General features: G+C 39.8%; 1 long non-coding RNA gene across 1 annotated transcript; it reads left to right on the plus strand.

The window, feature by feature from the left end:
* Nucleotides 1-1,652: 1,652 nt before the first annotated feature.
* LOC146519609 (uncharacterized) lies at nucleotides 1,653-26,995 on the plus strand. Its single transcript, XR_014873771.1, has 3 exons — nucleotides 1,653-3,263; nucleotides 17,801-18,002; nucleotides 18,133-26,995. It is a non-coding gene; the product is annotated as an uncharacterized LOC146519609 (long non-coding RNA).
* The last annotated feature ends 152 nt before the right edge of the window (nucleotides 26,996-27,147 follow it).

Genomic DNA, 27,147 nt, shown 5'->3' on the forward strand with positions numbered 1-27,147 from the left:
CTCAGATCAACACATGATCTGCTCAACAATCTGTGCCACAGTAAATCTCATGCAGTGCTACTTTTAAAACTCTCACATATTTGGACAATCTGTAATCTTCTACCACAAAAACATACAATTGTTCATTGAAGTAAACACACAGAGCAGTAGTGGATATTTTAAAAATGTGTTTATTTATTTTGATTTGCTGCTAACTGCAAGGATTTTATTTGTAGTTTTTGTAGTAGGAAGCACTGCAAAAACTACAAATAAAAAAGTGCAGTTAACAACTGCAGTGCTCTCCACTATGTAAAACCCTCACCTGAATTTTTAGGTTTTTCAGTTCAAGCCAATTAAATGAAACCCAAAAATTCAACCCCAACAATCAAATGATCCCCTATGAGCAAGCACTCTGGCAACGGTGGAGAGAAAAAACTCCCTTTTAACAGGAAGAAACCTCTGGCAGAACCAGGCTCAGGGAGGGGCAGTCTTCTGCCGTGACTGGTTGGGGGTGTGAGGGGCAAAATAAAATCAAACATAAAGGAGAGCACAGCATATTTTAGAAGGGCGCCGGCCTTGAGGCAGACCGAAGAAACGGTGGATGGACAAAATCAAGGAAGATGGAGAAACCTTTGCCGAAGAACAGACCCTGCACCAGCGGGAACAGCGACAGGATGAAGGTGGACTGTGGCTGGAAAACATTATTACTGTTTTTAAGGGGTTTCTGGTCCACATCCACAATTACAGTAGGGCTGTAATTGTGGATGTGGACCAGAAGCCACAATTGTAGCAATCCCCGCTCTGTGGGGTCATGATTATTATCATGACCCCACAGAGCGGGACATTCACTTTAGCCGAAAAGCCTTGCGATGGCCCAGCAAGCTGCAGGAACAACAATGGCCACTGTGGCAAGACCTAAACCTATTTTAAGTAGGCGTTTGGCACCATGACACCACGAACCATGGGTCTCAGCCTCCTCAGGTTCAGGAGCATTGCTATTTATTATACACTGTGCTTCTTGCGCTAGGCGCTGATGATTTTCCACAGTTTTCCTGAGTTCTGCGTTTTCATTGCTATTTATTATACGCCGTGCTTCTTCCACTAGGCGCTGATGATTTTCCACAGTTTTCCTGAGTTCTGCGTTTTCATTGCTATTTATTATACACTGTGCTTCTTCCACTAGGCGCTGATGATTTTCCACAGATTTCCTGAGTTCTGCGTTTTCTTTTATAATATTTTCGTACCCTCTTCTGAGTTCTGCGTTTTGTTCCCCGAGTTCTGCGGTTTTTCTTTTTAGATTTTCGTACCTTGTTGTGAGTTCTGTGTTTTCTCCCCACATTTCTTCTATCTCTTCCCCGTGAGCTCTCCCACTTTCTTCATACTCTTCTCTGATTTGATTTTTCTCCCTTCTAACGTCAGACAGCTCAGTAGCAAGCCTACTGCAGAACTCCGTATGTAGCTGTACTAATTTATTAAGCTGAGACGCTCTCATACTAGTAGCCTGAAGCCGCTGCTTGAGTGATCCCGATCCACTATCGCTTCCAGAAGGTAAGATATTTAATGATTCCTGTGACATTTTTTTTAAAGGTTTAAAGAACGGTGTCACGGGTTAAATACGTATTAGCTTTGTCTAAAACAACGATCTGTTTCTGAAAATGCTCCAATGTGAACTGTTAAAGGAGCTCCCTATTTAAGGACTAGCAGAGAACGTGACGTCGACCGTGACGTCAGAATGGTCCTTTGTGAAGATCAAAGGATCAAAGAGCGAGGGGGCGTTCCAAGATGGCCGAGTAAGTACACGCTTACTGCCGAGCTTAGCAAATGTAACGCTATAATACTGTAGGAACACTGTGTCAACTCAGACCTCAGAAGCTTTTTCGGTATTTAAGCCAGAAAATGACCAATTTTGATCAATAAAGCGACAAAATGTCACAGCGTGACAATAAAAGACCCTCCGCTAGCTCCAACAACGAAGCTACTGCTAAAGGCTAATGCTAGCCAAACAGCCGGGTCGGTAAACCCACTGCTTGACTACTGTCATGACTACACGGCTTTTTCACTTCCTCTCCCAATAACTGGACGTAATGGACGAGTTTCCACCTCTACCTGTCTCACCCAGCCAGTCTCCGGCGCCAAAGAAAGCCCTGCATTCAAAGGTAGATAGCGTGGATATTGTTGAAACTCTGTCAAAGCTAATAAACGAAAGAATGGATGACCTGGATCAGAAAAACTGGACTTTGCATGTGAAGAGATAAAAGATGTCAAATGCAGAGTGGGCACTTTGGAGCAGAAATCTCCAAAGAGGAAGAGCGTATGACCAGCAAAGAATCACAGATCACGAGTGATACTCCAGACGGTGAAACCTCAGGCTGTTTGGTGTCAAAGAAGAGCAACAGGATGATACATGGAGAGTTGCTGTTGAGATTTGTCAGGCCTGTTGCCTGAATGTAAAAATCAACTTTCTGACACCGTACATCGGGTCGGCTCCAAACGCCCAAACAACATCAGTCCCAGACCTATTATCATCCAGTTCATCTCCCGCAGAACCAGAGAGAGCCCGTGGAAAGCAGCCAAGACATCTCCATTCTTAAAGGAGAACCGGGACCTGAAGTTTGCTGAGGACCTTTCCTGAGAAGAGAGGGAGCGCCGCAGCAAGATGTGGCCTATTATTGAGAAGGCTCGCAGAGAAAATAAAAAGGCCTATTACGTCGGATGCCGGGGTTTTGTTAATGGGACGGAAGTTTTCCCGTCTTCAGAATGAGAGGTGAATACGGGGGAGCTAAGGAATAGAAAAGTCCCTACAATGTTGCACAGTTGCTTGGACTTGGTTGAATGTTTTTCATTGATCCTTCTGATGTTTTGGATCATTAAGTCTATGCTTCATTTATATTTCGAGGACACTTTACGTTTCAGCACCTGAGTTGTACCTTAAAAAATATTTCTTGTATTTATGCCGAGTTATTTTCATCCCTGCAATGCTTGGTCCCTTAGTGAGGTTTATTTTTTTGTTAAGCACACAATATTGGTTCCTTAAATTTCTAGCGGTTTATTTTTTGTTTTCTTAATTGTCATTTTCTATTGTTTCCCTTAATGCCAGGGGGTTGAGACAGATCTGTAAACTTAAAGCCTTATTTTGTTTGGTAAGAAATATAAAAGTGATTTTTGTTTTTTCCAAGAAAGCCATTCTGTATCTGCTGATGTGAACTTCTGGAAGTCTCAGTGGGGTAACAATGTTTGGTATTCGCACGCCACAGAGAGGTCAGCTGGGGTCACAACACTCAAAGGTAGCTTTGGAGGTATTGTTCTACATTCAGATTGTGACTCTTTGGGTCATTATATTTGTCTGGTAGTAGAATACAATCACTCCATTTTCATAATTGTCAATTTATATGGCTATAATACCAAACCTGAAAATGACTAATTAATTGACTCTTTAGATCATAGGTGTCAAACCCTGGCCCGCGGGCCAGATTTGGCCCGCAGCCTAATTACATTTGGCCCGCGAAGCCATACCAAATTACTATTAGAGCTGGCCTACTGGTATTACACAGCTAATATATATATTGTTTAGTATTAAGCTTTGCTTGTTCCATATTCAGTTTTTCAGCAAAACGTGTTTGAGTCCATAAGAAAAGATTCATTCTCATATCTGGAGGAATAAATATATTTCTATAAATATTAATGTTAGCCCACGACTTTGTTCCAGTTTTGAATTTTGGCCCACTGTGTATTTGAGTTTGACACCCCTGCTTTAGATACAAGGATTCGTTTTTGGCTCTCTAAATATCCCAGTTTGAATTTAATAATTAGAGGAGATTTTAATGTTTCACTAAATGACACTATAGATCGATGGCCCCCAGCACAACATTTTAGAAAAAAATTGAGATTGGAAACATTTATGGATAAATTTAATGTAACACATATTTGGAGAGACAAATTTCCTGATGATATATCATTTACCTGCAGTAACCATTCTGGTTGAAGGAAATCGCGTATTGATTTCTGGTTAATATCAAGTAGTCTATCAAAGGACAGTGTCACGGTCAATATCCTTGCAACTCCACTTACGGGCCATAGAGCAATATATATATATTAACCTGCAACTCTTTCCAACTATTGCAATTAATAGATCCTCATATTGAAAATTAAATAGTTCGCTTTTGAGCCATACAATTGTGAAATCTGAAATCACACGACTGTTAAAACATTTTATACACAAGGCTAATATTGAGAATTCCTATGGCATAAACTGGGAAATTTGAGACGAGTAAAATGTTAAGACAGTATGGGGCAAAAATAGCTAAGTCAAGGGCAGCAGAAGAAGAAAATCTAATTGTTCAAATTTCGGCAATATATCAACTCCCACCAGACGAGGTCTAGGAGGAGGATAGATTACATCTTAGGTCCTTTCAATCTAAACTGGATGAGCTTTACCGCCAGAAAGCTGAAGGAGCTTTTGTTCGTTCAAGAAAAAGATGGATAGAGGAGGGAGAGCAGAATTTTGCTTATTTTTTCCGCATAGAAAAAAGTAGATCTAAAGCCAATACTATTCATAAATTGAATATAAATGGTGCGGTCAGTGATGATGCAAAAATTATCTCTCAATTTTGTTGTAATTTCTACTCAAAGTTGTATGAATCCAATTATAACGCAAAGGTCGCTACCCAATTTATTGACTCTGTAAATAATGTTGAAATGATTAAAAGTGCTGATAGGCTTTTTTGTGACAGTCCAATTACTGAAAAAGAGATATTGACATCTATTGAATTTCTTAAAAACAACAAATCTCCAGGCACAGATGGGCTGGTGGCTGAATTCTATAAATCATTTTCTTCTCATCTTGCATCCTTTTTGTTGTAGGTTTATAATGAAAGTATTGAAAGGGGCACTCTTCCCCCCAGCCTTACTCAAGGACTTATTACTTTAATTCCCAAACCTAAGAAGGACCTACTTTTTATAGACAACTGGAGACCAATAAGCCTCCTATATAATGATTATAAAATATTAGCTCTATTGCTAGCTAGAAGAATGAAATATATTTTGGATGATATTGCAGATTAGACACAGTCTGGATTTATGACAAACATACACATCTCCAATAATATTAGACTCGTCTTGGATATTCTGGACTACTCAGCATTAATATCTGATCACTCATTTATCCTTCTCCTGGACTTCTATAAAGCCTTTGACTCAATTGAGCATGAATTTATATTTCTTACACTTCAGAAATTTGGTTTTGGTGATATCTTCTGCTAAGATATCAAAACTCTGTATTCCAATGCTAATAGTTCTATTAGAATGAAAAATGGCACCACTTCTCGTTTTAGTCTTAATCGAGGGGTACGCCAGGGTTGCCCAATTAGCCCTTATCTTTTTTTTACTTTGCACCCAAATTCTTGCCTCTCATATTTCGAATAGCACTGTGAAAGGTATAAATATAGCAGACAGAGATTGTCATCAGTCAATTGGCAGATGATACCACAATTTTTCTTAAAAATGCCAGCCAAGTGCCAATTGCTTTACATGTAATAGAGGATTTCTCAAAAGGGTCTGGATTGGTGCTAAACTTAAATAAATGTCAATTATTACCTGTCAAAGAGTGTAATGTTCAGAGTATTTGTAATATAACAGTTAAAAATGAAGCAACATATTTAGGTCTGATTATCTGCAAAGATCCAAAAGACAGAATTTCACTACATTTTCCCCCAATTATTAAAAAATCTCAAACCAATTTAAATCAATGGTTGCAGAGAGATTTAAGTTTTTTGCTGTAGCACTGCAGCAAAATGTCTTGCTTAAAATATATAGCAGCGTGTCTGCAGTGTTGAGACTGGAACAAGGTAAATGTAGGTTAGGAAGGCAAGACAGTTTTCTGAGCCATAGGAGACTGATCAGTATAGCATTATTATTTTTATGACTTCAAGCAGTTCAGCCACCTCCACCGGTTTAGGCTGCTGATCGTTGATGTTTTCTGTTTGTAAAAAGGTAAAAGATGCCAATAAACTTTATTTAAATATAATTTTTAATCACTAGTGAATAGTTTTTGTATATTGACTATCCATGTTATTCTTATCCAATCTGGGGGTTCTTGAGGCCAACTCAGCTACCTTAAGGTGAGAGAGGGGTACACCCTGGTTGCCAGCCTATCACATGATAACACAGAGAGACGGACAACCATTCATACTTACAATCTCACCTACAGCCAATTTAGACTCGCCAGTTACCCGATGCCTATCTTCAGACTGTTGGAGTAAGAGGACCCAGACTGGAAAAAAACAAAGTTAAAAAACACTTTTTTTTTTTTTGTACAATAATCTCACAAACAGCTGATTTACAAGTCTTCCAAGAATCAATTGACGAGCCTACAACTCACTTCTGCTATTCTTATTTTACAGTAAAGAGAAGTGTGTGTTTTTCTGTCACACATTTTTAGACACTGCTGACTCCTGAGGGTCAAGACAGAAAACCAAACCTCAGCTGTTGTCAGGTCAGTCATCCCACTCATCTCTGAGGGAAGGAAGGCGTGATGAAACAGTTTAAAAGGTGTCGATGTTACAAAACTTTACTTGTGTTGAATCCAAAAGGAGGAAGCTTCTTGCGAGATCTGAAAAAATCTGAAAAAAAATTAAGATTTCCTTGACCTACCCCAGATCTCAACAAAATAGATGAGTTCATTTATAAATATCCAGAATAATTATAAATATTATATTATAGATAAACACACACACAATCTTTGCACTTATAAAATTAATTTTGTATTTGAACACAATTCCCACCTGCTAAAAACAGTCTTTTTAACTCTAGTCACTGCTAAAACTATCAGCGGTAAAATCATCTGCTAATCTGTCTGCTAACCATTGATGGCAGGGGTATCAAACTCAAGGCCCAGGGACCAAAATCTGGCCAGCAATGACTCCAACCCGGCCCACAGGTTAGCTTTGAACAATATTCAAGCAGGGCTCTCATTTTAAGCTTTTCACTGTGCTTTTATAAGATTTACAACTTTTCATACTGATAAGGGCCTCACCCATTCATACTACACCAAAGTAATTAAGTAACAGAAACCGTTAAATGACAGAAAGTTCCTGTTTCGCCCCGCTTACTATGGAAATTTCTGCTTTTTTGTGAATTAACAAAAACATTGTTTTATTTTAAATTGTAATTTTCCACATTTATTTAAACCCAGAGTTTCAGTATTAATGCTCACGTGTTGACTTTTGCAAAACAAAACGTCTCAGTATGTGGGAAAAACGTGGCGCAATCCTTCATAAAACGGGAGCTCCGATTAACTCTGATAATTTAAGCAGTTATGAAGATAAATAAGACATTCAGACAGATATTCTCCTGTTGCATTAGTTTGTGCATGCACAGAGTGACACCGGCCGTTCCTCTCAATTCGCGCCTCAGAGACGTCGTTATTTTTCAAAAGAAAGAAAGAAACAGCAACAACTACTAAACAGAATTTTTGCACGTTCATTGCACATTTGTGGGAATGTTTAAATATTTACTTTTTATTAATTACTTTTCATTTTATCTTTATTTTTAAAATCACCATGGCAATGCGCATGCATACTCTCCTGCACGCAACGGGCTTTGGGGTTGACGTAACGCCGCAATGCATTGTGGGAGCGCAGCACCATATTGGCAGGCCACGAATCAAAACAAAGGGCCTTTCTCAATATGTGTACTTGTGCTACTTGGTACGATAAGGGCATCTGGTCAGTGATGCATTTGTTAAATGATAGAGGTAAAATTTTATTAGAAGATTTCACCACCAATTATCTGCAAATAAATAACAAAGAATTTCAAAAAAATTACTAAGGCTATCCCTCAAAACATTCTATGTACAGCATATAATCTTTTTCAAAACCCTGACTATAGATCCCCTGACCTCCCTGAACTCTTGGTAAATGGGCATAACATTACAGCTAACAGTCTAAAAAACTCCCAAATTAGGGAATTATTTACTAATGTTTTTTTCCCTTATAGATCCAATCCAAATTCCATCTCACATCTGTTCTCCGGTGATCAAAAGAAAGAGATCAGAAAAAATTACCTAAAACTTCCCATTCCTCCCAAAGCTAAGGAGGTCCACTACAAAATCCTTTCTGGTATTTACCCTTCCAAAGAATTTCTCAGACGTTGCTTTGCTATTGGTAATAATTCTTGCTCTTTTTGTGATGGGGATATTGAATCAACAGAACATTTATTTTCTGATTGTATATTCTGTAAAGCCCTGTGGAACGATGTGCACTACTGGCTCTTTCCAAAGATTCCAAACTTACTTGAATTTTCTAAAAATGATATGATTTTTGGTTCTCTAAGAAAAGAAAAGAAAAGAAAAGAAGCTTGAAAATGTTTTAAATGTAATAATTATTATGGGGAAATTCTTCATTCACAAATGTTGTTTTCTGAAAACAAAGCCGTCCTTTTTTACTTTTCACAAAGAACTCTGCCTCTTCCTCTCACCTGTTAAATTTATGGACAAAAAACAAGCTCTGGTTCTGAATCATATGATTATTGAACTAGATCTGCTAGAAAACCCCTAAGGTATAATGTCTTTTTTTTCTTTGTTTGTTTTTTTGTTGTTGTTTTGTTTTGTTTGTTTGCTTTGATTCTGTTTGGGGTTTGATTTTATTTATTTATTTGTTGTTGTTTGTACTTCCTGTTCATTATCTATCTTCTATATGCTGGAATTTAGCCTGTTCTGATACTATTTCATGTTGGGAAAATAGAATCTTTGTAGAGATAATAATTTGTAGCCATAATTGTTGTACATTTCTGTGCAAATAAAAAAAAAAAAAAAAACTTGCGTTCTCGTGTACTCGTGATACGTCATCAGTCAGAGACCAAGTACTGTTCCAATAGGAGAAGGGTCTTGCTGCAGCCAGATGCTGTTGTGGTGTGGGGGGGAATTTATAGCGCATCCCAGCTCAGTTTCCAACAATGGTGGCAGCTAGTTTGTTTTAAAATGACTCTTATTATTCTTTCTGGGTCACAAAATAAACGTTTAACATATTTTAAGGCGAGAATGTAACTGTGTAAACCTCAAATATCTCCTCAGTTTATCAAGACACCACATATTTTCAAAAGCGCTCCTATGTTTTCGGAGACCTCTGTTACCCACTAGCTCGATAGCTAGCCGGGAGCAAGGCTCACTAGAGCCCGTGAGAACACCAGACTCCCGGCAAATCGTTTTCAAACCCACCGCTGTCTTTCGCTACTGAGGTTAAACATGATATATAAGTCACTTAGATAATTTAAAAATGTTATTGTTTGGCTTTTTTTAGTATTTTATTTGTTCCTGAGTAAATCGGTTTGGCTGAGATTAAAGTTATAGTTTTTACACAGCTGAATAAACATCAAGCAGACAGCTGATTATCAGAAGTGTGAGATGCTCGAGAATTTACTCCGGTGTCCTGTTATATTTTAGATAGCAAGGAGTTTATTAAACTTCACCGAAACAACTTCACCGAAACAAAGCTATCATATAACTAATGATAGTTATAACTATCATTAGCTTGCAGCTTTAAGTGTATAAAGTGCTCTTATATAAGAGCAGATGCATGCTGGTGCAATAAGCTGTACGTTTTATGTCCAATGGATACATGATCTGATTAGTCGACTAATCACAAAAATAATCGGTGACTAGTCGACTATCAACAGCCCTACTGTTCATACACTAGAACATTTTGGAAAGACTTCAGTAGATTCATTGCTGGACATCTCTACAAAGACTTTACTGTGAAATGGGAAAATGTTGTATTTTGTTTCTTTTGAAGGCAAAAAAAAAAGAGATGTTTACTTTATAATAAACTTTTTATCTTAGCTAAATTTTATTTTCACAAATGCAAATACAGTAACCAAAAACCTAATTTTAAATATTACTATAATGATGTTTTATGTTACATATAATTGATTTGTGGATTACTTAACAAAATGCTATGAAAACTATTACCATTTGTAGTAATTATAAATTATTTGAATGTATTTAATTCTTTGTATTACACCCCCTGGCATATATTAATTTTGCCCTGGTTGTATACACGTTCTGTATACTGTTTCTCAATAAAGTTTAATAATAATTTTAAAAAGGATCAAAGAGTGCTGTGGATCATTCTGCGCATGCTCAGATCATACATAATGAAATGAAATTCATTTTTAAATACTTTGCTATTTAACAAAGGTGACTTCCCTCTAACAAAGGTGAATTTTGCAACACCTGGTGGCGATTCACCGTTATCAACCCTCAAGCTCGTGAATTGGCTCACTAGCTTTTACGTTTATGATCGATTGCTACTGTTGTCTATCGCATATGTATTATTTGGAACCCAGCTTACCTGTAAAAACAGAGAAACAGGAGGTATCAGGAACTACCTGGTGCGCCAGCTCTGCACTACTCTTCTAGCGAGGTGTCGGCTACTGATGTGTAAGACACCGAGCGCCCTCTGCTGGCGGAACTTATATTACAGCAAAATAGACACTAACAGTAGTTTTTCCCAAAAGGAAGTGACATGAAGCATATAAATAAAATGAGGGGCTGCAATTTTCATGTATTCATCTATGATGCCACACATGCCCAAAACTTAATTTAGCATATTAAATAAATGTGAATGACTAGAAACAGTTGTTTCCTAAATATAAGAATATAAGAATAGAATAGAATAATCCTTTAATTGTCCCACAAGGGGAAATTTGGTTGTAACAGCAGCCAAAAAGACACATATACAAACAAACAGTACAGAAAACTGCCCAAAATCAAAATATGTAACTCCAAAATAAAGTTTATTTCAAGCCACTGAGCCAGTGATCCTGAAATATATGCAAGAAAACGCAATAACAAAAACACTAAAATACTTCCTGTGTGTGTGTGTGTGTGTGTGTGTGTGTGTGTGTGTGTGTGTGTGTGTGTGTGTGTGTGTGTGTGTGTGTGTGTGTGTGTGTGTGTGTCACCGTTCTCACCTCCGTGCGGGCGGGTAGGCTCGCACACGCCACTCATTAAAAGCAGATGCAGGCTCAGAGGGCTCAGCGAGATGAGGTGGGCGGGAAGATCCAGAAGATCCCTTTCCAGCTGTGAATCATGGGAGGAGGGATCAGCTTGGTTTGGGGTAACCTGCAGCACCAGGTATTACCCCGTCCTCCTCTGCTACAAACATTTTCAGCGAGTGTATGAACACACTGCAGGGCTGACATCACACTGCAGGGCTGACATCATCTATCTACATTTACACCTGAAACAGGTCTGTGTGTGATATTGTTGCATATTTGTCTGTTTGATACATGTTTTAGATTATAAAACTTGTTTGCATTTTAGACAAAGATAATAAAGATATTACAAAAAGTATTGTTTAAATTATGGTTTCATTTATAAAGGGAAAAACACTCTCCAAACCTGCCCTATCTGCAAAAGTAACTGCCCCCTAAACCTAATAACTGGTTGTTCCACCCTCTGCAGCAGGAGCTGCAATCACGTGTTTGTGATCCTTCATCCTGATCATCAACCTTTCTGACTGAAGGTCATTTCTGCCAGCAGGACTTTCATCAGCACCACAACACTTAATGCTAAACACAAAGTTACAAAACTCAGTTCACAACTACGCAGTCTGATCTACAAAATATTGATGAGCACAATTTGAGCCCAGACAGCACAGCGGTTACCCTCTAACCTGAAACAGATTTTTAAAAAGTCTCTTCTCTTTTCTTTCCTTCTGTAATCCATGTATGAAGCAAACACCTGTCAGTATTTCCTTCAACAGGACACAGTAATGTGCAAAAGTGTTGAGCTGCCCTTCAATTGTTTATATTTGGAGTCAAAGACAAACATTATATAACACATTTGATTAAAAGAATGTTTAAAAAATGTTTTTAATATTATATAATATTTAAATTTTAATATTATATACCTCCCAATCAAGGGTTCATACGCCTTTTTCTGGCTCCAATTCAAGCACTTTTTAAGCACTTTCAAGGTCCATGTTCAAGCTTTCCCAGCACATGGCCAAAAAAACCCACAGAAAGCATGTTTCACTTTGCATCACCTCACTAAGACCATGTGAAAATGAAAACGAATCATCTTAGGTTGACTTAAAAAGCCTTTCTTTCCCACAAAACAGGAAAACTGCACCAAACATCACATATTTCAAGCACCCGTGTGAACCCTGTTTACAGATAAATACAGATTCAATGAAACTGCACATTAATCCCATAAATATGAAGCTCTGACCTTCTACGTGACTGAAGGTTGATCAGTGACTAAATCAGTGGATCCTAACAGTGAGTCCGGAACACACTTCCTAGTTGCCCTGCACAGTACCTCAGGACTCCAAGGTGCAATTTACTATTGCAATAAACTATTATTTATTTATCCACACTTAACAACTCTTGCACTTAATCTATAATAAAATGATGACAAAAAATATAATGAAATATATTTGAAATAAAAATTTAATACAATCAGTTTCTTAATGTATGTTCTTTAAAACACGGTGTGTGTTTATTAAATGTCATAATTATAATAATCCATAATTATGTGGATATGCATATTACATATATACACACAGAAGCAGACAGGATAAGACTAGTGTCATATCTGAGACAGTAACCAGGGCCGGACTGTTTCTGAAACCTCCATCATTTTCATTGTGCAACAACATGGCAGCAGAGGACAATTTGATTTTGTTATGGGAATAAATCACTACTGGAAATCACAGGACTCAGATCAACACACGATCTGCTCAACGATCTGTGCCACAGTAAATCTCATGCAGTGCTACTTTTAAAACTCTCACATATTTGGACAATCTATAATCTTCTACCACAAAAACATACAATTGTTCATTGAAGTAAACACACAGAACAGTAGTGGATATTTTTAAAATGTGTTTATTTATTTTGATTTGCTGCTAACTGCAAGGATTTTATTTGTAGTTTTTGTAGTAGGAAGCACTGCAAAAACTACAAATAAAAAAGTGCAGTTAACAACTGCAGTGCTCTCCACTATGTAAAACCCTCACCTGAATTTTTAGGTTTTTCAGTTCAAGCCAATTAAATGAAACCCAAAAATTCAACCCCAACAATCAAATGATCCCCTATGAGCAAGCACTCTGGCAACGGTGGAGAGAAAAAACTCCCTTTTAACAGGAAGAAACCTCTGGCAGAACCAGGCTCAGGGAGGGGCAGTCTTCTGCCGTGACTGGTTGGGGGTGTGAGGGGCAAAATAAAATCAAACATAAAGGAGAGCACAGCATATTTTAGAAGGGCGCCGGCCTTGAGGCAGACCGAAGAAACGGTGGATGGACAAAATCAAGGAAGATGGAGAAACCTTTGCCGAAGAACGGACCCTGCACCAGCGGGAACAGCGCCAGGATGAAGGTGGACTGTGGATGGAAAACATTATTACTGTTTTTAAGGGGTTTCTGGTCCACATCCACAATTACAGTAGGGCTGTAATTGTGGATGTGGACCAGAAGCCACAATTGTAGCAATCCCCGCTCTGTGGGGTCATGATTATTATCATGACCCCACAGAGCGGGACATTCACTTTAGCCGAAAAGCATTGCGATGGCCCAGCAAGCTGCAGGAACAACACTGGCCACTGTGGCAAGACCTAAACCTATTTTAAGTAGGCGTTTGGCACCATGACACCACGAACCATGGGTCTCAGCCTCCTCAGGTTCAGGAGCATTGCTATTTATTATACGCCGTGCTTCTTCCGCTAGGCGCTGATGATTTTCCACAGATTTCCTGAGTTCTGCGTTTTCTTTTATAATATTTTCGTACCCTCTTCTGAGTTCTGCGTTTTCTTCCCCGAGTTCTGCGGTTTTTCTTTTTATATATTCGTACCTTGTTGTGAGTTCTGTGTTTTCTTCCCACATTTCTTTTATCTCTTCCCCGTGAGCTCTCCCACTTTCTTCATACTCTTCTCTGATTTGATTTCTCTCCCTTCTAACGTCAGACAGCTCAGCAGATATCCTACAGCAGAACTCAGTATGTAGCTGTACTACTTTATTAAGCTGAGACGCTCTCATACTAGCAGCCTGAAGCCGCTGCTTGAGTGATCCCGATCCACTATCGCTTCCAGAAGGTAAGATATTTAATGATGCCGGTGGCATTTTTTAAAGGTTTAAAGAACGGTGTCACGGGTTAAATACGTATTAGCTTTGTCTAAAACAACGATCTGTTTCTGAAAATGCTCCAATGTAAACTGTTAAAGGAGCTCCCTATTTAAGGACTAGCAGAGAACGTGACGTCGACCGTGACGTCAGAATGGTCCTTTGTGAAGATCAAAGGATCAAAGAGCGAGGGGGCGTTCCCAGATGGCCGAGTAAGTACACGCTTACTCCCCAGCAGGCACGTGCAGAGGGGGGGGGCTAGAGGGGCTTGAGCACCCGCCCCTTTCCTGATGGGTGCCCAAAGTGCCCTTTTGTTGAGGCAACGTTTTAAAAATAATAATAATTTTTTTTATGTGTGTGTGCGTGCGGAGTCCTGTCTGTGCCCCTAAACAATAATATTTAACTATTAATCACAGTTTTGCTAAATAAAAGGATCTGGCTTGCATCAGTCACATGATCACATTTAACCAATGATCGCCCTTGACGGCAGAACGCGCTGGTTACGAGCCGGGAACGAGCTCACAAAGAGCACGCGCATTTTTAGCGGTCCGGAGCTGTAGGAGAAACAAGTTAACTCAGAGACACAGACTTACTATATTTCTTCCATACAGACTGATGCGACAAAACCAGTAAGTAGGTGTACAGCGTACACTGTAGTGTATAGCACACAGGAGTATTAGCTTATTACGTACACGTTGGTAAGTTGTCTTGTGGCAACTGACGAACTGAAACAAACGAGCGTGCTGTGTGTGCAACAGCGCGACAAACATTACCTGTCCTTTTATTAACTGCACAAGTAGTGCTGGTCATAGCTGCTGGCTACCTGTGTAAGGCTGTCATGGGTCTGTAGCTCTGTCACCGTTTTAAGGAACATATTTAGTTTTAAAGTAAGTTTCCGGGCTTTTCCTGCCTTTCTGGTGGGATTATATTTCACTAAAAAACGATCTAATATGCATGTCCACATAATTATGCATTATTATAATATTTTAAAAAACACACGCTGTATTTTAATGTAGTTTGTGCATGCACAGAGTGAAGGCGCTGTGCGCGCTGCCCTCAGCTGGTGGATGGTGGAGTTAAAGCTGTGGCTGTCTGATGCTGCTCTGAGCTCACAGTTGTCGTTGTGCAGTGCAGTTTTTCTCCCCACTGTGTGCAGCCAACCGCAAGAAATGGTGAGTGATGATATATCATTTACCTGCAGTAACCATTCTGGTTCAAGGAAATCGCGTATTGATTTCTGGTTAATATCAAGTAGTCTATCAAAGGACAGTGTCACGGTCAATATCCTTGCAACTCCACTTACGGGCCATAGAGCAATATATATATATTAACCTGCAACTCTTTCCAACTATTGCAATTAATAGATCCTCATATTGGAAATTAAATAGTTCGCTTTTGAGCCATACAATTGTGAAATCTGAAATCACACGACTGTTAAAACATTTTATACACAAGGCTAATATTGAGAATTCCTATGGCATAAACTGGGAAATTTGAGACGAGTAAAATGTTAAGACAGTATGGGGCAAAAATAGCTAAGTCAAGGGCAGCAGAAGAAGAAAATCTAATTGTTCAAATTTCCGCAATATATCAACTCCCACCAGACGAGGTCTTGGAGGAGGATAGATTACATCTTAGGTCCTTTCAATCTAAACTGGATGAGCTTTACCGCCAGAAAGCTGAAGGAGCTTTTGTTCGTTCAAGAAAAAGATGGATAGAGGAGGGAGAGCAGAATTTTGCTTATTTTTTCCGCATAGAAAAAAGTAGATCTAAAGCCAATACTATTCATAAATTGAATATAAATGGTACGGTCAGTGATGATGCAAAAATGATCTCTCAATCTTGTTGTAATTTCTACTCAAAGTTGTATGAATCCAATTATAACGCAAAGGTCGCTACCCAATTTATTGACTCTGAAAATAATGTTGAAATGATTAAAAGTGCTGATAGGCTTTTTTGTGACAGTCCAATTACTGAAAAAGAGATATTGACATCTATTGAATTTCTTAAAAACAACAAATCTCCAGGCACAGATGGGCTGGTGGCTGAATTCTATAAATCATTTTCTTCTCATCTTGGGAAGGAAGGAAGCATAAATGCGACCTTTATTTTGAAATGTCCTTCCGGATGTTGAAGTGTCCAAATTGTTGTTAGCTGGAGACGTTTCTCATACAACTTTAGCATTAGCAACAACAAAATCGGTTTTTGTGGTCCCAACTTGACCGAAATTTGACCATAAATGGGGAGATATACGTGTGCCTACAACTGCGACACCTCGAGCGATCCAGACGTAAAGTTTTCGATAATAGCGCTGCTTTTTGGTTAAACTAAACCAACAGACAGCTAGAAGCACGTTTGTAAAGTAACAGTGGCTTACAGAAGTAGGCTTGTATCAGTGTTAAGACTCAAATTTTCCACCTTTTCTCAACATTTTAAGCCCACATAATTAGATCTTTTTCTGTATACATGGGAGTGCAGTTCGGAGTGCACCTGGAAAAGTTACCGAGATGTGTACACAAGCTCACTAAGCAAAAAGTGCATAAACAAAGAAAGTTTATCACTGTACATTTTGCTGCGGCATTATTTTTTTATGCAGTTGCAATAGAGGGGTTTTATTCACACTAAATTCTAAGTCAAATCATTTGAGAACCACTTGTGAGCTGTAGGAGTGACTTAAGGTGCTGGTGGGATTGTATCAGGGATCAGCTCTGAGGTGCTTATTTCACCAACAAACATAATAGTCCATAGTTTTCATGGACTGTGATGCAGGGAACATTGTGACCTATACTGACAGTAAGGAACAGGTGTGAACTGTGGACATCGGAGAGAAGAGAAATGAGAGGGATACAGGTGTGACACTGCAAGAAGTAGAGGTAGTGAAGATAGATGAGTTTACATACCATTCAAAACAATAGACAGTGCATAAGAGAGGTGAAGAAGAGAGTGCAGGCAGAGTGGAGTGGGTGGAGACGAGTGTGGGTGATTTTGTTTTGACAGGATAGCAGGAAGGGTAAAGGGGAAGGTTTACAAGATGCTAGTGAGACCTGTTATCATTTATGGTTTGAAAATGGTGGCACTAACAAAAAGACAGGAGGCGCAGTTTGAGATGTTAAGATTGTTATTGTGAATGACCAGGATGGACAGGATTAGAAATGAGTATGTCAGAGGGACAGCTCAGGTTGAGTGTTGGGAGACAAAGTTAGAGAGCTGCATTTTTAGATGGTTTGGACATATGCAGAGGAGGGACAGTGGATATATTGGACAAACGATGCTTAACATGGAGCTGTGGATTTGGTAAAGGAGAACATACAGAGGGTTGCTGTGACAGAGGAGGATGCTAAGCATAGGTTGAGATTGAGGCAGATGAACTGCTGTGGCGACCCCTAAAGGCAGCAACGGAAAAAAGAAGAAGAAAAAAAGACCACTTAAGATCCTCTAAATTACATCTATGAGACAAAAATACTCCAGATTAAGACCTTTAACAGTAAATTATGCTCTTATTATTATGTTTTTCTGTTGTTTAAGTTGAATTATCTAGCTTACATTCAGTATATCACGCTGGAAATACTGAGTGTTATATTACATATAGCATATCATAATCAGTTTTAACAGAGTTAGTCAACAGGTATAATTTACTGAACTCTACACGATTTTTAGTGAGTTACTTTTCACACAGGGGAAAAAATGTTTTCTGTGTGTGCATGCAGGTTTCCCCTGTACAACCCCCGAAAACTTAAAAAATGGGTACTGAACATGAAGTGGAAGGACTGGACGCCGACTCGCTTTTCTGTTCTGTGCATCAATCACTTTGAGGAGCAGTACATTGACAAAACGGGCAAAAGTGTGACACTTCGGGAAGATGCGGTTCCCACCATATTTACACCGACTGACAACACACAGAAAAAGAAGGTTTGTGTGTATCATAGATAATTGTTGGCATCATTTAGAAATAAAACATTTGTGAAATATTTTAAGCTGCATAATGAAACTCCTCTGGCTTTTTAAAAATAAAGGTGTTGTTACTGTCTCCTTGATGCAGGCTGCCATTAACCCGAGACGTAAACGACACAAGGTGAGCTGACCCAGACAGTTAACTTTTTATTGTTTAACGTTTAATGTTATTCATTTTTCTAAATGCATTACGTGTTGATTCTTTTATTGTGAATGCAGCAACTTGGTGCTAAAAGCTCAGAGAAGGATTTGGCTGCATCTGCAACATCAGCTCTCCCTGCAACTGTGAGATTAGGTTAAAGAACATGACCCCCTTCGCAGTATATTCTTATAGTATGTTAGACAAAATGTCTCAGTATATTTTGTTAGTAGGATAGACAAAAGTTCAAGTATATCTCTGGGGATTAAAAGAATGTGCCCATCCTTTGGGTTCTGTTAGACAAGTGGGTGCCACCATTTATCTGCTGTGAATGTTTTACACTGTTTTCTTGTCATGTCAGACTGCTTAAATCATTTTCTGAGAATGTTGTGTGCAAAAGACCTTGTGCCGATAATAGCAGAAACAGACAACATTCTGTGCCCCCACCCTTGTAGGAGGTAGAAAGACAGGGAGCCCGAGGTCATAACTTAGGCGCCACGACAGATAAGAGAGTGTGAATGTTTAGGTTTACGACCAGGTGGGGGCCAGTGGAAAAGTATAAGAAGCTGTGTAACACACCACCATTTTGAGACTTGCTGTGACCCTCTCTGCATCTCTCCCCATCATGATGGTTTATGCTCATTATGTGAAAATTGTATGGAAATAAAGGATTGTTGATTGAGCATTTATACACCGAGTAAGTGTCCTTCCTTCAACCCAAAGATTCAAAGTACTGGGAGAATTCAACAACTTGGTGCCGGTGACCCGGATCTTTTGGTGTGCTGAGGAGGGGCAGATTTGGCCTGTGGTGAGATCGTGGGGCGAGGCGAACAGAGGACGGTCCAAACATAAAAAGGTAAGCACAGCCTGTTGTATTATAAATACCAAATGTGCATATTGGGCTTTCCCAATTAATCTGTTCGCTGGGTTACACGCATTTTCACATTAAATTGTCGGTGTCTGGTTTTCGGCGCAAGATACTAACAACATAAGTTGAGGCTGAATTCAAGTGTTATAGGAATTTTCTAGCAAGATACTAATCATATTCTACGTTGAGACTAGAAATCCAGTGTGTTATAGGAACTGGCTCTAGCAAGATACTAATCATATTCTACGTTGAGACTAGAGTGCAGCCCACTTTTACCCTACATAATTAATTTTGTCTATGACTGGCTTCTGTTGCAAGAAATGTGGAAAAACTTTCAAAAAGCGGCCAAAGTGTAGTATCTGAAATAGAGGTGAAATAGAATCTGGCTTGTGGTGCGCTTGCATTTTTCAAAGGTGAGCTCAGAGGTTTCTGTGTGTGTTTCTGTTGATGAGACGTGCTTGCTGTGTTTCTGTGTATTACTGCTGATGAGACGCGCTTGCTGTGTTTCTGTGTGAAATATAAACACGGTAACAGTGACGGTTAATGTGTGAATGGGAGGACATTAGAGCAAAGACACATTTTAGGATCAAAGGTTGATGCCTAGTGGACCTGTGGAAATTGGTTTTGTTCATGGTGTGGCAACCCCCCTGCCTGTGGACGCGCAGTCAGGTCCAGCGGCGTCTGAGGTGGTGACTTGGGAACTGAGGACTCCCGCATAGCTACAGAATAATATTGAAAACGTCTGTGTAATCACGGTTTACGTTTTATTCTGGATGAGAACATAGAGCAAGACACATTTTGCGAACAAAGGTTGAGTTCTAAGAATAGTCAGAGATATAAGGTTAAATAAGGTTAAAAGGCTGAAAAAGGTTGTATTCCTCGTTTCAGTGGTTGAAATTGTTGTTTGCCTGTCCCCTGACGAGTGTTAAATTAAATAAAGAGGGTATTTGGAGCCACATAGAGATAGACGGGCTGAATTGGGTGTATTACTCTGTGGTGTTAAAAAAAAGAGAGAGAGAGAGAGAAAGAGAGTTGGAGGTGTGTAGTTTGTGTGAAAGCGCCGTTAGAGTCGGCGTCTCGTCTGAAGTACGGGAGTTAATTAAAGTAACAGAATAATTTGTGCCTAAAAGTGTTTGTGTTGTGCAGAAATTGCGGCAAAAGGCCGTGTCGGGAATTGTTGCAAATTGTGAAGTCAATTGGGGGTTTAATTTGGTTTTATTTTTATGGGGAAGAGAAACTGCGGTATCCAGTCCGTGGCGCAGTTTGAATAAATCGTGAGGCAAATGTGGCGCGATCTGAAGATCGTGAGCCTAATTGTCCTAGTTAGGTTGAGGTGTATAAGAGCAGACGACACCCGCTCTTTGTTTTGATTAGGGCGTTGTCCTGAATCAGAAGAAGTGTCTCGCAGAAAGTTTGTATGGGACTGCGAGAAGTATGAAGTGTGTGTGAGCCAGCCTCGAGGGGCGGGTTCACAGGTGGAACGAACGAAGAGTAAAATGTGCGTGTGTGTGAGAGAAAGAAAAGGTGGGGGCGAGTGACCGGCCTGCAAGTGTGTGTGTGAATTAGTGATGGTAAATTTGATTCTTTTTACTGAATCGAGTTTTAATGAGTCACTCACCAAAGTGAATCGGGTTTTTTGAGTCATTTGATTCACTGAGTCAGTTGACCAGAGAGTGCAAAAAATTTACATTTTCACTCAAACTTAATTTGTTTCTCTTTTCATGTAAATCCCACTGCTAAGATGAATGATTCTAAAAAAACAACAACTATTTTATAGAGCAAAAAAGAGCAAAAACATTTCTAAAATTAAGCAATTTCCTATCAAAATTGCTTAATAAACATTTATTTTGTTTATTTGTATTTTATTAGTATTTTCCTTAAATGTGTTAAATATATATTTTCTCATCTAAATGTCCACTGAGCTGTGAGCCAGGGGGCGGTAATGCACCTTAACATTGGTTGCCAACCAAGAAGAAGAAGAAGCTGTGAGCCAGGAGGGAGGGGGTGAGTGAGTGATTCGTTCGCTCGCTCTATGATTCAGCACAGGAGGGAGGGGGTGAGCGAGTCCTGAGTGATTCGCTTATGCTTACGATTCAGCACAGGAGGGAGGGGGTGAGCGAGTCCTGAGTGATTTGCTTACGCTTAAGATTCAGCACAGGAAGGGAGGGGGTGAGTAGCTCAAATGTGCTGTTAGCATGTTAGCAGAGCGATGCTACTGTGAACCGAGGAGCTATTTTCTTGATGTGAGCTTCTACTCAGGGTTTTTTCTTCCAGTTCAGAGCAGAAATGCTTTTGTTAAGAAACTGGCTGTTGTTCCCCCCCCCCCCCACAATTTTAATTATAAGCTAGATATATTTCTACTAAGCGAATTAGTTTGCTAACAGAAACAGGGATGAGTCAGTGAGTCAGTTGGGCTTGTGAATCATGATTCACGAGTCAGTAAAGTGATTCTCGAGTATTGAACGATTCGTTCACGAATCGATCATCACTAGTGTGAATTCCTTGATGACAAATAGGGAGACAAAGTAGATTAGTTGATTTTCTGTGAAATAATAATAATAGTCAAGAAATCATAGTGATCAAATAGGAGAAAATGAACTAAAGTAAATAAAGCGAATTAAAAGTGGATTAGCGTCAAAGTAATGATAAATAAATTGATCAAACTAATAGTGACATTTAAAGGTGTGTAGTGGGGTAAAAATGTTGGGTTTTAAGTCTAACATAGAAAAGGGGGTGTGCAGGGTGAGTGGAAAATTTTGAGAAGCAGAGAGAAGAGTTGTTGAGGGCGCTGCAGGTCATGCGACCTGGGAGTGCGCCAGAGAAAAAATTAGAGGTTGCAGCTGTGGCGAAGGAGAGTAAGGAGTTGTGTGATAAAGAAGGGGTGATTGTAAATATAAGACGTCTTTGTAATATAATAGAGAGTTGAGTGTGAAACGAGGCTGTGTGTGACCATAGCGCGCTGCGAGCTATTTTAGACGGTGTGTGAACATACAAATGAGGTGGCTGCTGTGAAGCCCACAGAGGACTTCCTGTTTAGCGTGTTATTGAGTTTTATAAGTATGATTTGCAAACAATGATACATGCCTGTAATTAAAACGCTGATTTTGTTGATTATAATATTATAGATACAGTTTTGAATGACTACGGTGAATGTTTGATGTTTGGCTGGGTTTTGATATAGGAGAGATGGCTTGGCGGCTGCTGGGGGTGAGTGTCGGTGGCCGGAAATCTGTATGCCCATAAAAGGCAACTGCCTGACTGTGTGAACTATGCACCAAGAGAGAGAGAGAGTAAAATCTAGGCAGATGAACCAAATGGATGTTTTAAGAAAAATAAGTAAATGAATGTTTTAGTCTCTTAATACAGGTGGATTTCTCTAAACCTGGAAACCTGAGTACAGCGGCAAAAGGATAGACTAACAAAATTGGGACGACAGACAGGCCAAGCTCTGGCTCAAAATTTTACAGCTTGACCTCTCACGTTGTCCTCACCCTGAAAAGAAGCTTAAAGGACATCTTCTCCTCCAGTTATCGGTTACCATTACTGGAAATTTTCAGGCAAGTTTTTCACTGAATTGTTTTTGGCACCAGGTGTCCCTGAATCTCACAAGCAAGCTCTAATTCCTGGCTGAAGACATGGAATGCTGTTATTTAAGGTGGGAAATCAAAATTTGGGAAACAAAATTAAAAACACACACAATTAGAGAAATGCCTTGTTGGAGAAAATAAATAAATAAAAAAGTTAAAATAACCCACCCACAAACGCACACACACGCAATGAAGAAACAGCTTACATTCATGAACATTTGAAGATTTTCCAGCAAGGTTAAAGCAGCGAAACTTAACATACACCTGTTGTTAAATGATAAAGTTTATCCACTACTAACAAATAAACTCTCTGGGTTGCAGGACAACAACTTGACTTCAAAAAGACAGACACTGGTAAATCACAAACCAGTGATGAAATAATAAATTTAGTGGTTAAAAGAGTCGACTTGTGACATGTTTTCTTGTGATTGATTAATACAAGTGATTATTGAATGAAATAAAATTACTTTTTTGAATTATTAAAGAATTTTAACGTGTACCTGTGTTGTCCTGTCAACTTGGTGGGTTAGGAGTTGATTATATTGTGAGAAAAAACAAAAAAAAGGGGGGGAGAAGGCTGACACAGGGCCTGGCCCCTCTCTGAATAACACAGCCAAAACAACATCATTTTCCTGTTCGTCTGTTTTTGTTTTGTTTTTGTTTTTTCTCTTTATGCTTGATTACAGGCTGCTTTGTCGGCCCGGAAAGCCGAGGCTGACCTGGACTCCTGCTCTCCCCTCTACCATCTTTGCTCTCCCTTCTACCATCTTTGATGTGACCCTGACCAAATGCTACAGCAGCTGGACCCACAACAACAGCCTGAGAATGTCAACAGTGCTGCAGGAAAAAGATCTCATGCAGCGGAGACGGAGAACGTTAAATCCAAGGCCCGTTTCACTACACGGGGGAGATTTCCAGACAGCTTCAGCTGACAGAGCTGTGACGAGACGCCTATTAAGCCCGGATGAAAGGTGAGGCCGAGCAAAAGAATGCTGACCTTAACAACTCTGCATTAAAACTGTGCAGGACAGTGACGGACCAACACGGATGATCGGGCAGTAAAAAGGGCGTGCCAGAGACACGAGGAGTAACTGAGGTCAGAAGGCACCTCAGATTGGACAAAAGCAGCAGAAGAACATAAACTGAAGGCACAGGTGTCGGGGCTCAGCCAGGAGCTGACCTCTGAGAAGAGCCGAACAGCAGAGCTGCAGAAGGCCGTGGAGCAAAGCAAGGAAAACATCAATAAACTTCAATCTGACGTGTACAGAAAAGACTCTGAGGTTTCTGCCCTCAGTGAGAACTCGAGACATCAGAGCAGAAACTGAGCAGGGCTCAGGAGGAGCTGGACAAGGAGAAGATGCAGGACACTGGAGAAAAGGACTGCCTCAATTGGGGCCAGAACCAGTATGGACAGAACTTTGGGCAGCAGCATCAAGGGATGCAAACGGACTGGAAAGGGGGAGGCAGGACCCCAGAGCGCGCTTCAGGCCCTGGTTTACCCAGAACACCAGAACAGGAAAGTGATGAACACAAACACACAAACACACACATTTACATACACTGACTCAGAATCAAGAGAAACACACATATGAACACATATGCACTCGTTGATTGACTGAGAAATGACACACACACACGCACACAAATCGAAATGCTGATTCAATTCACTGAGAAGTGATCCACACACACACACACACACACACACACACACATACACATGTTTGTGCAAGGAAGAGTGACACACACGCTGATGCAATGAAGAATGCTTTACTAACAAATGCTATGCTGATACGCAAAATGCTGCACACAAACGTCCAAATACAGAATCTGTTACAACAACAAGAAGCCATTGATTGTTAATTGGTTAAATGCATTTCATGTCACCCAGAGGGCATTTGTGCAGATTTAGGGGACAGGGTCTAAAGCAGTTTGGTTATGAAAACAATGTCTGTGAGTGATGTCTGTTTATGGCTCAAGGCCTCGACTGAATTGTTTACTGTGCTTCGCACAGCCTGATAAAGAGCAGTGGTACAGAGTGAAAATGATGAATTAACGGTGTGAACCTTATTTCGGGGCACCACATTTTTGTGATTGAGATTTAATTGAAGGAGGAACACACTGAAAATAAAAAATAAAAATTTAAAAAAGAGAAAAGGGGGCCAGCCCTTGGATTTATGTAAGTATCCCAGGTGTATTTAACACAATTGCCTGAGGCTTTAAAGATCTGTACAAAATTCAACAGGAAATCATAGCTTCCCTGTATTTCCTACACTGTCTGGTTAGTTTGCAGTGGTTTCTCTCTGGGTATTCTGGTTTCCTGCCACAGTGAAAAGTCATGCAGCTGTTAGAGCTAGGTTAATTGATGATTCTAAATTATCTGTGAATGTAAGTGTAAATGGTTGTTTGTTTCTAGGTGATAGACTGGTGACCGGTTCGGGGTGCACCCTGCCTCGTAACCTATCACTTTCTGGTGAAGTTTTGGTTGATTTTGGGTTTTGCTTAACACTAGGTTGATTTTATCAGTGAGGTTTGGATTGTTTTCTTTCTCTAAGAGAGAGAAAAGTGGTTTTATGCTTGGACAGGTTTCTAACGGGCCCCAGTATTTGTTATTATATGAGTATTTTATTGGTTACGTTTGTTTTTGCTTTTGTTACAGTGCACTGAAATAAGAACATCTGAGAGGAGTGATCCACCGGTGGTGATATTTTGGTATTTTGTGAGTTCCTGATTTAACAAATCAGCTCTTTAATCCAGGCCTGAGAGATTGAACTTTAAAGCGCTATAAAACATTCTTACTGAAAACAGTCGCAAAGTGGGTTTCTCCACATTAAAATGGGCTCAGGAGAAAGCCACTTATTGGGGACAATTAGAAAATGAGAGTCCCTGCCTAAAAGGATTCAGCGAGGTAATCCGACCTAAAGTTCTTCTTTTTCTTTTTGAAATGACGTCATTCTGCTGAGGGTGGAAATCAAATGCGGCGATGGTTTCCACTATCAGCAAAGAAAGAAAGAAAGAATGGATGAATGAATGGAAATAAAAACAAACTGACTGACTGGTAAAAGCTGACAAGACTTGACCACGACTCAAAGTTAACCTCCACCTTGAAAGGCCAAAAGGGTGGATGAATTTGTGTTTCTTTTTACAGGAGCAGAAAGATGACAGCAACATTCGAGGTTGCCTGATGATTTAACTTTTTAAATGCCACTTTCTGTGTTTGTGAATCCACCAGGGGTGTGTTATTCATGGGCTTGTGTTGCTCACAGAGATTACTGTGAGAAAGTGTGTATACATCTGCGCAGCGCTAACATTTACATTCTCTTTTCTACAGCATTACAGTTCTTCATGTGATTTGATGATGTGATTTATAACAGAACAATTGGTTGATGTTTGTTTCTCTACTACAGGATTGATGATGCTGTTACACTGTGTTGTTGGGAAAACGTTGAAGGTTACTTTGACGATGTGAATAACGTGAGAAATTTCCTGTGTTGAAACCAGTGTCATTCCTTTTACAGCAGGCTTCATTTTATGGCCTTTTACGGCACCTCTGGAACCTATCGACCTGCGCCTGACCACCAGGATTGTCTATGTGTGCTTCTAATGTTTGTTTTTTCTAAGAGTGGATGTGGAGGATTTAGCAGAAAACAGACAAGTGACATGAGGAAACAAATAAGAGATGCAGTGTTTATGGAATAGTTGAATATGAGCTCATAGTGATAAAATGGGTGGAGTGACATTGTTTAAGGGAAGTCACAGATTAAATTGTGGAATAAATTTGGATGATTCATGATTTGGGACAAATTATGGTAATAATAGTGATTTAATGATTGGAGAAAACCTGCACATGATACTTGTCTTTTATGCTGAATACTTTATCACTCTTATGATCTACAGTTGGTTGCAAATGTGAAGTTTGATTTAACAGATTTGTCTTCCAGGATACAGGCTCCAGGTGGAGCTGGGAATTAAATAGGCTGAACATGTAACTGCTGATTAATGTTTTTACACAGGGTTCCAGGTTGGAGTATGGCTGCTCCAAGTGGGAAACCCTGGAGATTGTTTTAGAGAGAATGTGCAACATTCTTGTACATGTCTCATTGGGGAGTTGACACATGGTGGAAGCCATGTGGGGAAAGGAGTGTTATTTTTAATCTGTAGATGTTGTGAGGTGCCATGACGAGAAGGAGTGGCTGAGAGGATCGTCCACAGGATGGGAGCTGAGGCCAGGAGAGAGGCTTCAGGAGGATCAGAGATCATCTTCAGCACAGCGGACATCACACAGAGAGCTGTGCTACTGAGCTTCCAGGAGATTGAGAGGAGACTTCCCACAGCAGGATTTTAAATAAAATGAGAGATTCATCGTTGACATTGAGGAAGACAACTAAGGTGTACGAGGAAGACAACTAAGGTGTACGACGTGCTCTGCCTTAAATCTTCAGCAGCGTTGGACGTGTGACAACTCGAGGGATGGAGAGAGCGTGCCAAGCTCTAAAAGTGACAGCGCAGAGG

The sequence above is a fragment of the Neolamprologus multifasciatus genome, chromosome 4, assembly GCF_963576455.1.
Source record: "Neolamprologus multifasciatus chromosome 4, fNeoMul1.2, whole genome shotgun sequence".
In the NCBI taxonomy this organism is placed as follows: Eukaryota; Metazoa; Chordata; class Actinopteri; order Cichliformes; family Cichlidae; genus Neolamprologus; species Neolamprologus multifasciatus.